Below are 17,018 nucleotides of genomic sequence, written 5' to 3' on the forward strand. Positions count from 1 at the left end.
TAACAACTAAGATTTGGTATGGACAAGAAAGTACGGTCAACAAGTGACAAAGAAATGCAATTATGCTGTCTCTCTATATGTCGCGACATGCATTTGGAAACTCAAGTGGGACCTTTAGCTAACCAATTAAATGTGTCGGTTAACTAATATCAGTATCATATCACAATCATATTTGAACAACTAAGCTTTCGAATTCTGAGTGTTGTGTTGTTTAGCTTGAAGGGTGGAGTAATGCTAGTACGACAGAAAGCACCTACGCAGATCATAGTAGAGTAGATAAAAGGGGAAAACCCTAAGCATCAAGAGAAAAATCAGGAAAGTGGAACTAGCTGGACCAGTGGGTGGCGCACATGCTTTTCGAAACGAATATAGGAACATTAGGTGACCAATTAAACGTTCTCTGTTTTAGTGATATGAGCATCATATCAGATTCGTATTTCAACACGTAAGCTTTGGGTTGAGGTCTTGAGGAGCAGTGCTAGCACGACACGAAGCACCTACGATGATGGTAGTGAATATAAAGGGGGGAAACCATAAGCTTTACGAGTATAGTGCCCGTGCCATGGCGGATCTGAAGGTGCAAACCGGACAAAGCTACTTCGCAACCAATGTTTGCTTTCAACTAGCCACTACGATTTGGTACGGACAAGAAAAGTACAGTAAACAAATTACGATCTATTTTCCGGGTGAGATCAATAACTTAAGCACATATGGAAGAGTACCACCTCTCTTGCGACGCCGTGTAGGCCTATGCTGATACGTTGAGGGTGCTGCGGGTGCGATGGCTGTCGGCGGCGGGGAAGAAGACTTTAGACGGCAGACGGCCGGGTCGGGGGATATATCCTGTTGCCGTGGACGAGGCGGTCGTAGGAGCGGCAACGGCAAGGTGGACGACGGCGCCGATGAAGCGAGAGGAGGCGATGAAAGGATCCTGGTCCAGCGCCGTGGATGAGAGACGTCCATCTCTTGCAGTGGACGACGGGGTAGGGGTAGCGGCTCCGGCAAGGTGGAGGATGGGGTGGCGGACGGAGGAGGCTGGCCGCAGTGCGGAGGTTGTCGTGCCGCCGACGGTGTATGAATGGGGAAATGGAGGGGAGGGGGGATCTCAAACTTTGGGACGCGCTTCTCTGAAATGGGGGAAAGTTACGAACTTATCCCCCGTTTAAAATTTCGGACATCGCGTCGGTTGGGGATAGGACGGTAATCTCGCATCTCCCAAATATTTGCCGGTAACTATTTCGGGCGAGGAGAGGGTGTTTTGCCGCCCACGGTTGGCGCCCACGGTGTATGAACGGGCCTGACAGGTAGGGCGGTTGTGTCACGTCTGATGGAAGTTACACATCTGCCCCTATTTAAAATATTAGCCTACATCGATTTCGGACGAGGAGAGTTTGTTTTGCCGCCCACCGTGTATGAATGGGGAAATGGAGGAAGAGACACATGTCTTTCGGACGAGCTTGAATCAAATGTGTTTTGCCGCCCACGTTTGGCGCCCACCGTGTCTGAATGGGCTCAGAGGCCGTCGTGTCACGTCTGATTGAAGTTACTAGTCTACCCCTATCGACAGCAGTGTAAATCCGGTCGATAAGGATGTCAAGTGTCAGGGGTAGACAGTAATTTCCATCTCGCAAACACTTGCTTCGGGCAGCCCACAAATTATAGTGGGTGTTTAGCCGCTTCGTTCAAAACTTGGGAGAATTAGCATTCACGTTTGCCCTGGGACCTGGCAAACTAAATTCAAATCCAATTTGTATTCGATTACGAATATCCACAGATAATTATATGTTTTGTTATTTATTTCTTCAAAACCACAACAAAGATTTATTCCACCTTTATATATGATTATGATTTAGAAATGCCGTGATCTTCGAATTCAGTAGGTTGGATACACTCTGAGTCAAACAGTTATTTCATCCAATACAATATGCTCACACGAAAAACAGTTCACCTTATGTCAATCATACAAGTACTGAGGATTACCTCGCCTAAAAAATTCGGATCATTACAACACATGGACAACATAGGGGGTCTTGCAACATAATCCATTCAGAGACATGACACAACATGCAAGTACAATAATCTAATGACAATTTCAACTGGTATCTAAAGAAGAACCGGGATTACCTTGGGCTTCAGATAGCAGAAACAGCAGGACCTCCTCCGTCTTCAAATGCAACATTCTTACTTCCTCCAATTCTTGGGTTGCTTGCATAATGCGTGCCGCTAATTCCGTAATTTCCAGCCTCAAGATAAAGATTACCTCATTCATGGCAGCCACACCATCTCTTTCTGCCTCTAGTAGAGCCTCAAGCACTATAATATCTGTGCTCAGACTGCTCTCCGGCGGTGTTGCCTCTGAACTGCTACCATCTGGTAACATGGATGGCGCACTGCTTCCACAAATAGATTCTGGGGTTGTACATTGTGTCCTAGTGTGAACGGCATCCTGAAAGGTTTCTGCTGGACATCAGTAAGAGATAGTTATCGTATGATCCAGGCAGTAAGCTTACATGGTAAACGACGGACGAATTATTGCCGAGCATGGCAAACTATATTTAAATGGTTCGAAGCAGCATCAGCCGAAAAGAAATTAAAATGGTAAGATGAAACTAGGGATGTAAGTGGCAAATAAACGACATCCGCCAGTCCCATCTAGTTAGTTTTTGCTACCTCCCTAGTTCATTTTCCTCAAAAAACAAAAACTCTTTTGAACTATCATACCACTAGTGGACTTTAATCGGGATTAAACGGGACCCAGTTGACATCCCTAGTTGAAAGGGAGTGTACAACCGCTATATTTAAGTTGCCAAGGCATCTAAGCAGTTGAAATAATCTGAGAAAGCACTTAACAGTGTGGCCTCATATAAACTACGAAGACAGTCTTGTGATGAAGTTGAGAGGAAAAGTTAAGGACTCAAATGAAATAGGCATGCATTTCTTTACGATAGTACAGCAGGCACTGCTGACATATTGGCCAACTCAGGTATAGCGTAACAACAAATAAGCATTCGAATCAAGCAATACAGCAAAGCAGACAACTGAACTATTTGTAATTCGGTAGGATTACACGTTGAGGGCACAAGCCAAGAAAGCAGCCCACTCGCATTACATTTCACATGTACTAAAACACACTGGCTTACCATATGTTGCTGTGAAGCCTAGCTGCTGTTGCAATGTTCTTTGAAGATATCGTCAGCATCCCGTGGTTGCAAATCTAGTTGTTGTAGTTTATTCTGCACCATCTATTTAGGTAAAATTAATTTTAATCGCATGCACTGGTCCGAATTGATCATCAATGGTTCATCTAAACTAATGAAAGAAGGGTGTGTGCATACACGACAATATATCTGCTTCCCTCTATTTTTATGCTTGTTCGAGGTGCCAGCCCCAAAAGAACAAATATTTTGCTTGATGGGGTTGGCAGCTCCATAATTAATAGAAGCATCAAATTAGTCATGCAACTTGGGAAGATCAAGAACACACAAACAAGTAATGAACAGAGGCTCGGAGCAGTGATGTAATAGCTAGCATCAGAAAATGTAGGGTAAAACGAACAAAAAGCAGCGGAACCACATGCTAGTTTGCTGATGTGTAATTAAGCATAGAGAACATTAAGCAGTCTGATGGAACCAACAGGTGGCATCAGAACAAAACTAAAGCATATTAACTATATGTGCACTGGTATGTAATTTAGCACATGTAACATGTTCACTGCCAGAAGTATGGCCCTACAGGTGCAAGCAGAATAACGCGTCTCATGAAAAACTGAATGATGCCCTGAAGAAATTCAAAGGTGCGGTGCTTATGCTAGGAAAGTGAACGTAGGCGCCGACCGTTGGATAATAGTACCTGATTCTCGGCGGCGTATGGGTATCGTTGTCATACTTGATAGCTAAGGATCGTCGATGGTGCTCGTGTTGCGGTTGAGTTTGGGCCGGCTGTCGCCGTCGCTGAAGCGGCTCCGGTGCTACGGTTGCGGCGCCTGTCGACATACAAGAAAGCTCATCTATGGTAAGTGAACAGTTGCACGATAAAGAGAAAAACCGAAGGAGTACAAATCAAAATAACCTGATGAGGCTGCGGCGTCGGTAAAGCAGGGCCGGTGGAGTTGAATATGGCGTCCGTGGAGCGGGTCCGGTGCAGTGGATGAAGGCTTCGGCGGGCGCGTTGTACAATGCTTTCGGTGAGGCGGATCTGTTGCGGCGGACGAGGGCTTGTATGAAGGGCCAGCGAAGGGGCGGACGAGGGAGTCAGTGAAGGGCCTACGCTGTGGTGGACGAGGGCGCCGGTTAAGCAGATCCGGTGCGGTGGACCATGATGGCGGTCAAGGAGATCTGGAGCGGTGGACAAGCCAGTCGCTGAAGCGGCTCCGGTGAAGTGGTGAGTTGGCAGTTGGGGGTTCCAAGGTGCGGAAGGTAGATCCGGCGGGGTGTGCTGCGGCGGAGGACTAGATTCGGCGGCTTGCCGTGGTTGGGGGGGTCGGGGAGGGGAAGGGGAGGGGCTCTGGGGAAGAATGTTGGGGGCAAAGAGGGGAAAACAATGGAGTTACCAAAGCAGCCCTTTTCCGTTCATGTGGTAGGGGTAAAGCAGGAATATCGCAGGGCTAAACTTTCGGGCGCGTGATATTTCGATGTGAGCGGGAAGTTTGAAAGCTTTTGGCGCCTAAAATTATAAGTATTCTGCTCTCGTACGGCCGACTATGATATCATGGCCGGCAATTTGTTTGTTTTGCACGCAAAAAAATGTGCAAGTTTTGAAAATCAATGTCTCCAACTCGAAACTTAGATTGTCCATTCAATTCAAATATGGATCATTGAGCTACTACAAGCAAATACCATCACACGGTCCAATTCAAATGAAATTCCAAATGTGTTTATCCTAAATATGATGACAAAAGCAAAAATGTGTATGTGTATGAATACACTGGATGATTATAAAGTTTGAACATGCCCGTATGTGTATATCTCTAGGTTTGATATATGAATTTGAAATCACGAAATCCCGGCTTAAAAAATGTACCTTCGTTTAAATGAATTACAAAAGCTAATGATGGAGTCGAATTCCAAAATTCCAATCTTAGGTTTGTAATTCTGGTACATCAAGGTATATCACGCATGTTCAAAAGTATCGTTATCTCATAGTACAAACTGTGAAACAAATTGATCAACCATGAGTGCACAATATCTCAATTACACTAAAGTCCCTCAAATATAGACACCTCACTCTTTATCTGAAGTCAACCCCCCCCACCACCACATACACACACATAGAGAAGTCGTTCTCTCCCCCAAACACCAACACACGAGCACATTAACACCCCTCTCTCTTCTAAAGTCCAGACCCCAACATAGGTCTCTATCACTTTGTCTCTCGGGCATGCACACATCTCTTCCCTCACTCTCTAGGTCTCCCGCTATCTCTCTTACCCAAGCACACGCACTATGTAGAGTGTATATTTCCCATACACACAAAACGTCGCCCCCAAACGTCTATCTCCCTAGTCATGTGGTTCTCGCGCACTCACCTCACACACCACCCCCACTGCAAACAAGCACACTTTGTCTCCTTGTGCACCACTCTCCTCTTTCTATCTCTCCCACATGCAGACCCGCCCCAGCTCCTTCCCCGTATACATATATGTCGTGACTCTTTGCATAGCTCCCTAATGCATAATCGTTCTCGATTTCGCACATTGTTCTCTACACCATCTATTCTAGATCTCTCATGAAGTCCCTATCACAAACACGATGACTCGCTTCCCTTGCGTCTCCGTTCATAGGCCTATTTCGGACAACATCAACATTGTCTCCCTATCTATACGCCATTTATGGACACAAACGACCCCTCTCGCCCCCTCTCTTCCTCTCTCTCTCTCTCTCTCTCTCTCTCTCTCTCTCTCTCTCTCTCCGTCGCTAGCTCTCTCTTTCTCTCGCTCTCACACCCCTCTCCCACACACACACTCGATGTCTCTTCCAAATAGTCTGCTCCCCCCGCCCGCACCCGTGCTATCTCGCTACTACACATGTCACACCATTCCCCCTTCCCTTATACTAGGTTTACATCATCAGTGGTCTCTCTACTCCACATACACTCTCTCCCTCTCACACACAAACGCGTGCACAAACACACACAGACACGCACAAACACCCATTTATCTGGATCCTCATCTCTCCTCATGTCCGCATGTGTATCTCACACACTCACTCTCTAATTATGTATATGTGTCTCCACGTTACACAACACAAAGCCCCATGTACATGTCTCTCTCTATCCTCCACACACATAGACACAAAGAATCTGTTATCATTGCCTCAGTCTCTAACATATCACACACGCACACTCTCTCTCTCTCTCTCTCTCTCGCAAACACGCTCAACAAGGGTTTCCCCGTGAATAACTTACCGTCTATTCATCAACAGTCGTGGCAGTACGGCGAACACGAGACGTGAAAAAGAATAAATCTACACGTGCTTAGACCACCTAGTATGACTACTAGGACTAGAGCAAGCCAAAAAGCGCGCCGCCGTCACCCCCTCCTTGTCGGCGACGGGAAAATCTTTGTTTTACACAGTTGAGAAGTCATTGTGCTAAGGCCCCACATGTCGAGGCGTTGAATAGAATGTAGATGCTAGTTTACGGAAGCAAGTATCATTAATATGTTTGTATCTCCATACTTATATTTCTTCTCTTATAAAAAACCGAGTTGGTGATGATGGTACATGTGCCATCTTGCAATATAGACCGTCCGATCTATATCTGACGGATGGAAATTAAACTAAAAGATACCCGCACCCCTCTCCACATTTGCAGACAAGGCCTTCCCTCGTTCATCCTTATCTCCAACAAACCTCATTGTTGAGCAATTAAGAAAGGAAGCCTATGGAACAAACTGGCCTGGTGGCCGCTGCCGGCGTCGTCAATCCCCATGCCTCCGCTCAGTCCGACCACCAACCACCACCACACCCCACTCCTCTTCACCTTATCTCATATTTCTCGAGATATCATTAGTTTTTACACATGGGATTACTCCCGCAAGGGTCAATCACAACAAGTGTTTTATAAAAAAAATGCATCTTGATGTTCCGTGCAATGCACGGATCTTGCTAGTACTCCTACACAAGACTAAGTTGGTGATGCTGGTGTGTCTGCGATCCATCGTTTCTGACCATTAGATCTACATCTAACGATTGTGAGGTAAGTTGTTGCCTTTTCTCACCAACATCCCACTTGTCTACCAATTTGCAGAAAAACCCATAATTAGTATCCTAAAACCAACCACATCCCTCCCTGACCTCACCAAAATAGCCCAACGAATATATTCTAATTGAAACATAATATATCTCTAGTGACATATGTATATCAAAATTAGAGTGTTTTGTACCAAGTTTGTGAATAAGTATTATTCTAATTATGATTCGTTGCAACGGACATGAACATTGCTAGTATTTCCAACCATGCATTTTTTTCCTAGTATTCCATAGTTTCGAGTTTTCCATCAAGATATTAGTCACTCATGGTTGATATTTACTTTCAATCATGTACACATATGCACTATGTAACTAGCCTTGCTTATTGGCTTCCAAAGCTTAACTTTCACTCCTACTTACAATATGTAGAGTATTTAACAAAAAACTACCACTTTCAACCAGCCGTAGGAAGAATCTATTGTACAAAAAATAGCAAAAACATACCCAAAATTTCTTAATCCACGCCAAAAACTACCTAGTACTCCTACCAATTAGGTTCGTTTAAACCCATTTATGACAGGGTTGGCCCACATGTCCGTGCTGAGAGGCAGCTTAAACCAACACATTTTGTTTGACCGTTGACACGAGGGACCCACATCTGACCTTCTATCCTGTTATTCCCCCTCAAATCATTATTTTTCCTGAACATTACTTCAAACAGTACTGATGCGTGTTCGTCGGTGGCGCCGGTGATGAGCGAGTTGGCCGCCGCTCCGCCGGACGGGCCGGACGCCGCGCTGGCCTCCGCACGGGTTGGCAGGCTGGCCCGAGCATGACTCACGAGCGAGCAAGCCGCCGCGCTGGCCTTCGCTCGAGCCAGATGGCTGGCCTTAGCGCGGCGCGCGCGAGCAAGCCGCCGCGCTGCCGTGCCAATCTAGCTAGCAAACCTTGCAGACAAGCAGCTGGATGGAGCTATCTTGGCTAGCTAGCGGCCGCGAGCGCCGGACGGAGCTGGCATCCGGGCTGCCGCAACATGGGCTACGCACCGTCGGCGGTTTTGACCTCGCCTTCTGCCCGCGGCGGTAGCTGCGTCCCATGGCCGAGGATGACTAGGTGGACGGGCCGGAGGTAGGAGGTCACTCGAGGATTTTTGTTGGTAAGAGCATGTACAATGGTTGATAAGGTAGTCTTATCTTAAGTCTGCCACGTATGCAAGTGGTAGTAGTTTCTTGGCATTTTAGTGGTTTCTTGCATTATTAGAGCAAGTATAATAGAGCTGAGTCAGCGGGCTATAAGAAATAAACTAGTATATTTCTGCTTAGTTGGAGGAAAGAGAAGAGGAGAGAGAAGGTAAGCTGGCTATACTATTAACCATTAGGGGTTTCTTGTAAGGAACAATGTACGTACTACTAGCGACAAAAGGAGATTCTAGGTTGCGTTGTACTCCAACGAGTACTACTAGTGGTCGCGGGAGTGTATACCTCGTTTTGTGGGTTCGATCCCGGCCGAACGCACGGCGGCCTTTTTTTTAAATAGTACTACTACACTTCGCTGCGAGCCAATATTTTACACGGGTAGTTTGAGTTTTGAAGTCAAACAGACGTGCGACCCCACAATCTGGGTGCACTGGACAGCCTAGCCACGTGAACGGGTTTTCCTTTCCAGCATCCCAGCATCCCGTGGCTCGTGTGCTCGCCCTAGCCGCACCTCGCTTGCAGCTTCCAGCTAGTAGCATATTTAAACTAGCGCCTCCCAATTAAGTCCGAGGAGCCGGAAAAGCCTGGCGGGGCATTGGGAACTGTGCAATATGGCTCTGTACGTAAAGTGCTCTACTACTACTCTGTAGCTTGTGGCGTTGCACGCATGGACTTCACTCCATTATCGGCTCTACTATAAAAGAAATTCCTCTTGATGTGTTTTTTTTGAAACGGAGGCAAAAGCTTTGCTTCATCTCATTCATAAAGAAGGAACTACTAACAAAGTTCGACGAGATCCATTACACCTTCACAAATGGAAGCGAAAAGCCTAGTCTCGCTGTATCAAATAACTCAAATGTTCTGCCCCCGCAGTAACCGTCGCTGATAAACAGGCTGCTAGTGTGTGCGTGAGAGGAGCGGTTGAGTAGGCCATCTACGTGAGAGGATCGGCTGAATAGAGCACGGAGAGTACCCACTAGGCCACTACGCAGGTGTACTTCCCCTGCATTGATAGTACAGCGATGGTTCTAGAGAACAGTAGTACCCTCCACTTCCAACTGTAGCTCCTTGGCCCTGAGATTCAAGAGTTCAAAACTGGTGCACTATACTAGACTAGACTAGAAGTACAGTACATCGCACTACTAGTTGAGAAAAGTAGTACTAGTACTGCTACAGTACGAGTACGTACTCCTCCGTCACATAATGTAAGATGTTTTTTGACAGTAGTTGGCGTGTACAAAAAATGGCAAAAACATACCCAAAATTTCTTAATCCACGCCAAAAACTACTACCTAGTGCCAAAAATTTCTTACTAGTGCTATTATTTACAGTATAATGCAATCCCATAACGTTCCATAATGCTAGTACTAGTAGTAAATAATAGCCTCACCCCTTCACTGAGGAATGATCTACAGTTGGAAGGGACGAGGCCCTGCGGTTACTACGCTCTTATCTCCTCCTCGCCAGTTCCCTCCCCCCGAAGAGAAGGCAGTTCGTCGCTGCACCCATGGATTCGCCAGGCGGTTCTCCTCCTCGTCGGGGCTGGGAGACCTTGGACGACGATCCTCTGGGAGAAATCGCACGCCGCTCCGACGTCCTCACCGCCGCAAGACTCGGTGCTTCCTGCACCAACTTTTTCAAGACGCTGCTTAAACAGGCTTGGGAAAAGGCCATGCTTGTTGGTCTTCCATGTGTCCTCGAGGAGAAGGTTCTTCTATGGGACAATCCTTCGAACAGTCCACCGCTCCCTGGCCATGGTTGCACGTTGACTCCGCTAGAGTTGCCGACGTTGAGAGGTAGTCGGATTTTGTCCGATGAGCAGGTCAGTAATGGAGTTTGATCATGTAGTACTTAGTTATTCCATTTCCATCCCGTAATTTCTCCGCTGGCCACCGTCTTATATATAGGTCTGGGTCGGTGCCAACGAAGATTGGCTTGCATACCTCCGGCCGGATACCACCATCATTTTGCACAACATCCACAACAGTGCGGCCATTCCGGTAGACCCCTTCTCCACCATTGGGATCGGCCTTCCAGACTGGCTGGGCTTGAATACGTATGATGATGCCTACATGAGATTGAAGAAGATAGCAATTGCGGACCCGCCGACAAAGCGACGCGGCTACGACGATTACTATCTCATCGCGGTGTTCGACATAAGGATTGCCATCAATGCAAGAGGCAGTAACGGCAAAGGCTGGCGCATGTTGGCGGCGACAGATTTGTACCCCTACACGTTCGAAGACGCCGTGCGCCATCTAGGCCGCATCTTCGCGGTGACAAGCCAGGGGACTTGTTTCATCTGGTTGCCATCCTACGGTACGGGAGATTACAAACGGAATGCACAAACCATCATTTGCATCCCTAACGGTACTCCATTATTTTGCAGGGACCAGTCATCCCCCGATCAAAATAAGATCGCCGATCCTGGATGTGCATTTGCATCCGTGATTCGGTCTAACCTGGAACCTTGTAGCTGACTTTGGCATATTGGGATCAACTATCTTAGCAGTCGTTACCCATGGTACCACTGATGTGCAACATGGTCACACAATCTACCATGATCGGACCGTCACCATCTACCCAGGTATTCCATTTTTTAACCCTCTCGCCTTCTCTTTCATTGTTGTACTAGTAGTATACTTTGTAGTACTAGTAGGAGTACTTTTTACCTTGGAGGACGCGTATAGCTAGCTAGGCCCTTGAAGACTTGAACCCACTAGTTGCCACCATTTTTGTTTTTCCATGTCTTACTATCTCATCCATGTAGCCAAGAGTGGCTATATATAATAAGCCGGTTATTTTACTTCCTCTATACCGGAGTAGTACTATTTGCTGCACAGTATTACTGACCGCCATATTTGAGCACAACATTATTATGCATGGACCTTGACCATGTACATCACCATGTGTCCAGATCTGGGATGCCGCGTATACCAGATGAACGGCGCCGAGTTCGACCCCCGTGATGCTACGTGGGTGCCGAGGAACACTCTTGGAGAGTACTCGCTTTTCATCGGGGACAGCTACCCCATTGTGAAGCGGATGCCACCTTCCGTGCACGACACGAAAGGCCTGCCATTCATGAAGCATGGTTGTGTCTTCAGTGCGCACCACCGGATGAACATCATGCTGGGACACGCTATCCCTGATTATACTCATCAAAAATTCTATAGTGCTCCCACTCACTTCTTTGGAAATACAAGTTTCTCATAAACTATGTATAAACCCAAAATCTTTGATCATCTCATCAAAGCGTACATTCCAACTCCGAGATGCTTACTCCAGTCCTTAGAAGGATTGCTGGAGCTTTGCATACTTGTTAGCATATTTCAGGATTGACAAAACCTTCTGGTTGTATCACATACAACCTTTCCTCAAGAAAATCATCGAGGAAACAATGTTTTGACATCCTATCTGCAAGATTTCATAAATAATGCAGTAACTGCTAATATAATTCCAACAGACTCTTAGCATCGCTACGAGTGAGAAAGTCTCATCGTAGTCAACTCCTTGAACTTGTCGGAAAACATCTTAACGACAAGTCGAGCTTTCTTAATGGTGACACTTACCATCATTGTCCGTCTTCCTTTTAAAATCCATCTACACCCAACAGTCTTACGACCATCAGGTAGTTCTTCCAAAGTCTATACTTTGCTTTTATACATGGATCCTCTCTTGGATTTTATGGCCTTGAGCCATTCGTCGGAATCCAGGCCCACCATCGCTTCTTCATAGCTCGTAGGTTCATTGTTGTCTAGCAACATGACTTCCAAGACAGGATTACGTACCACTCTGAAGTAGTACGCATCCTTGTCGACCTACGAGATTTGGTAGTGACTTGATCCGAAGTTTCATGATCACTATCATAAGCTTCCACTTCAATTGGTGTAGGTGCCACCGGAAGAACTTCCTGTGCCCTGCTACACACTAGTTGAAGTGACGGTTCAATAACCTCATCAAGTCTCCACCATCCTCCCACTCAATTCTTTCGAGAGAAACTTTTCCTCGAGAAAGGACCCGTTTCTAGAAACAATCACTTTTGCTTCCAGATCTGAAATAGGAGGTATACCCAACTGTTTTGGGTATTCTATGAAGATGCATTTATCCGCTTTGGGTTCGAGCTTATCAGCCTGAAACTTTTTCACATAAGCGTCGCAGCCCCAAACTTTTAAGAAACGACAGCTTAGGTTTCTCTAAACCATAGTTCATACGGTGTCATCTCAACGGAATTGCGTGGTGCCCTATTTAAAGTGAATGCGGTTGTCTCTAATGCCTAACCCATAAACGATAGTTGTAATTCGATAAGAGACATCATGGTATGCACCATATCCAATAGGGTGCAGTTATGATGTTCGGACACACCATCACACTATGGTGTTCCAGGCGGTATTAGTTGTGAAATAATTTCCACAATGTCTTAATTGTGTGCCAAACTCGCGACTGCTAAGTAAGTGCACATTTATGTTCAGGTTCCGACTGAAGTACACTAAAATCCAACTTATCACATTAGCCTTGTCGTGTGATCTATAACTTTAGTTGAATAGGCATAGTTACGGTTGACATTAATTAAGCCAAGAATTGAATTTGCATGGCAAGTTAGGTACATGAATGTATAATGCCACAACAGATAACAAATACAAAGAGCAATGAAGATATCATATAACCCACACATGGAGTTTTTTTGGGTTTCACTACTTACATTTTGCTGAGGAGTAACAATGTTTGAAGCACCGATAACAATGTTATTCCGAGGATTAACATTGTTAGCATCAGCCGCGATAATAACAATGTTCCGAGGGAAGGAGTAACAATGTTTGCGCCCGCGATAACAATGTTAGTTTAAATACTCATATCTTCTAAACCGTAACTCCAAACTTAACATGCTATATACGTAATTTGATTAGAAAAATGTGTAGAATCTGAATATGATGTTATTTTACCTATATTATTATAAAAACAACACATTCTAACATAAAACTTTTATCATAGACTTCTCATGAAATTGTTGCCCGGGCGCTAACAATGTTATTCCGCCAAAGTAACAATGTTCCTAAGGAAGGAGTAACAATGTTTGCCCCGCGCTAACAATGTTAGTCCGCTGAGGAGTAACAATGTTTGAAGCACCGATAACAATGTTATTCCGAGGATTAACATTGTTAGCGTCAGCCGTGATAATATCAATGTTCCGAGGGAAGGAGTAACAATGTTTGACGCGTCGATACAGACACACACACACACACACACACACACACACACACACACACACACACACACACATATATATATATATGCCTAAATCATGGGCTCTCAAAAGAAATTATCTTACAACAATTTTATGCTCGGCTTTCTCATGATAATCAAACCATGCTCGATTCTTCTTCGACTGTCTCTTTCACGAAGAAAACTATTGAATTCTGATGGAACCTTCTGGAAAGAATTAAACGCTACTCTGAAGATTGGGAACTCGACAAAGGCAACGAGTCAGGTATAACACATAAGTTCGATTGTGTTAAATCTTTTATGGATACCGATGCTTTTCACAAGTTTACCACTAATTATGGACTTGACTCTCGATTGGTAGTTGCATATTACCATATATAGTATTCGGAGTGACGTGACATTAGGAAGGATTATGTCGGCTCCGGAGAGGGAGGAGAGAGGCATTAGCGCCAGTCGTGAAAACATTGTTATGTTGGTCAGAATAACATTGTTAGCGCTAGCCGCGAACTTCTTATGAACCGCATGATTGTACTCACCAATGGACTTGAAATCCTGAAGACGAAGGTGAGTCCAACCATGGAGCGCTTCTGGCAGGACTAGTGCATTCTGTTGTTCATACCTCGTGTTTGGCGGTGTCAATACTAAAATCATGTATCTTGTTGCTCACAATCAACCATACAGTTTTCCTAAAACCATGTATCCAGTTGCCAAATCCTCATGAACAGAAACATTATCAAGACCACTATTTGGTAAATATACGTCGGTTTAAGATACCTGCAATTAAGTTTGTGTCATAGATGTGGAGTCAAGATTTTCACCTCCTCGGGCGGGATCCCTTGGTGTGACCATGGAGGGGAGGGGGTGGAACTGTTCACGTTTCCTAGCTGGAGATATATGGTACATGGTTGTGTGTGTGTGTGTTTTCTCCTCTGGTACTGCCTAGTTTCCCAAGGAAAACCATGAAGTTGTTTTCAAAACTGCACAGAGTTGCCCGCTAATCACATCTCATCAGGATCACAGGCACCCAAAAACTTCTTAGCGACCTTTACATGAATAGGCAGAAGTTTAATGGTACCTTCCAGGGTAAACAATCCAATTTCGAGCATTAAACTTCTGCCTATTCGCGACATTCAGATGAATTTCAGGTAAATACCAAGACTAGTAGCACCCAACTGGGGCCAGTGGAAAGAGATGATACATGACGAAGGAGGACACAAAGACCATTTGAGATTATATAGAGGCCCGATAGCACTTCATGTGAACATAGTTATTGTTCCCCCGCAACAGATCAAGCCTGTACGTTGTTGGCGCGGCCAAGTTCATGTGCAGGCTCTCGGTGAAGCACCCCGCCTACGGAACAAGTTACCCCTTCGAGTGGTCTCCGATGGCCAGTAGCTCCCTGTACGATGGCTCGCTAAGGCTGCGCAAGATGGAGTCCTTGAGGGTGCCGCATGACTACTTGTGCGATGACATTGTCCCCCCTCTACGTCCACTCAGGTTCAAAGGATCACTTATATCTTTTGAGCTTGGCAGTTGCTCTAGTGCTTCACTTATATCTTTTAGAGCACGACGGTGGTTATATTTTATAGAAATTATTGCACTCCCATGCTTCATTTTAATCTTTCTGATGGTCTTGAATAGGAAGTGGCAATGAGCATTGGTTGAAAGACTTAGTTCGAACACATTATCACGCACGTAGAATTACCGAGAGCAAATAAACAGAGAAATCAGAGGAGTTATGAGCTACTCGCTAAGAACGACTCTAAGCACCAGTTGGGGCACAACCATTACCTAAAATTCATCCGAATGTCGCAATAGGCAGAAGTTTAATGGTACCTTTCGGGGTAAACCATCCAATTTTGAGCATTATACTTCTGCCTCGACATTCTGATGAATTTTAGGTAAAGGTTGTGCCCCAACTGGGCGCTTAGATTTGAGAGCTCGTGATTGGGGCAAGCGCCGAGTTGGGGCACAACCTTGCTTTCTCCTTCGCGAGGCAAACAATTTAATCAAGGCTGCGACGATGATCTAAGGAATGTCAGCTACTTGAGAAAACTAGGCAAGCTCTACTCCACTTTCGAGACCTCTAGAGCGTATTGTCATCAAGATAAAAAAAGAAGAAAAACACTTGGGTAAAGAGGTAAGTAACATGTGAATAAGCTCGTAATAGGCAGTATAGTTACGAGGACAGTATTGCTATTGGAGGATCCTATCTGATGGGAGCATAGTAGACAAATGCTTCTCTATCTTCTCCACATCAGTAGGTTCCTTCTCACAAAAACGCAGTTCAGAACATATCTTATGAACCGCATGATTGTACTCAACAATGGACTTGAAATCCTGAAGACAAAGATTAGTCCAATCATGGAGTGCTTCTGGCAGGACTACTGCCTTCTGTTGTTCATACCTCATGTTTGGCGGTGTCAATACTAAAATTATGTATCCATTTGCCCACAATCAACCATACAATTTTCCTAAACTATGTATCCAGTTGCCCACAATCAACCATACAGTTTTCCTAAAACCATGTATCCAGTTGCCCAATCCTCATGAACAGAAACATTACCAAGACCATTTTTTGGTAAATATATGAAGGTTTTAGATACCTGCAATTAAGTTTGTGTCATAGAGGTGGAGTCAAGATTTTCACCTCCTCGGGCGGGATCCCTTGGTGCGACCATGAAGGGGAGGGGTGGAACTCGTCAGGTTGAAACCATCAAGCTACTGCCTACGGACCCTTAGGTCTATGGTGAACTACTCACGCATCATCAGAGAGGCACCAATGAGGATGATGAACCCCCCGTGATGGTGTCTAGATTGGATCTCGTGGTTCTAGAACTTGCGGCAGCTGGAATTGTGTTTCGTCGACTCCCCTAGGGTTTCTGGAATATTTGGGAATTTATAGGGCGAAGAGGCAGTGTAGGAGGTCACTGAGGTGGGCACAACCCACCTAGGCGCGCCTGGGCCTCCTGGCGCGCCCAAGTGTCTTATGCTCACCTCGGGCCTCCCCTCTGGTACTTCATTGGCCCACTGAGTGTCTTCTAGTCCAGAAAAAATCTCCAAAAAGTTTTGCTGCATTTGGACTCCGTTTGGTACTGATATTCCACAAAGTAAAAAACAAGCAAGTGGCATTGGGCACTATGTCAATAGGTTAGTCCCAAAAATGATATGAAGTTGCTACAAAATGATTGTAAAACATCCAGAAATGGTATTATATCAGTGTGGAACAAGCAAAAATTATAGACACTGTTGGAGACGTATCAATTGGTAACATGAGATGAAGACAACAGCAGCTCAGAGATTGGAACAGGTGGCGAGAGGAAGAAGAAGTTCTGGTGCGTCGAGCCGATGTCTAAATTTTTTCCACGCACTACGGGGATATGAAAGGTCACTCGGGAGCTGGAAAGCTTTT

Source organism: Triticum aestivum, chromosome 4D (assembly GCF_018294505.1).
Source record: "Triticum aestivum cultivar Chinese Spring chromosome 4D, IWGSC CS RefSeq v2.1, whole genome shotgun sequence".
Taxonomy (NCBI): domain Eukaryota; kingdom Viridiplantae; phylum Streptophyta; class Magnoliopsida; order Poales; family Poaceae; genus Triticum; species Triticum aestivum.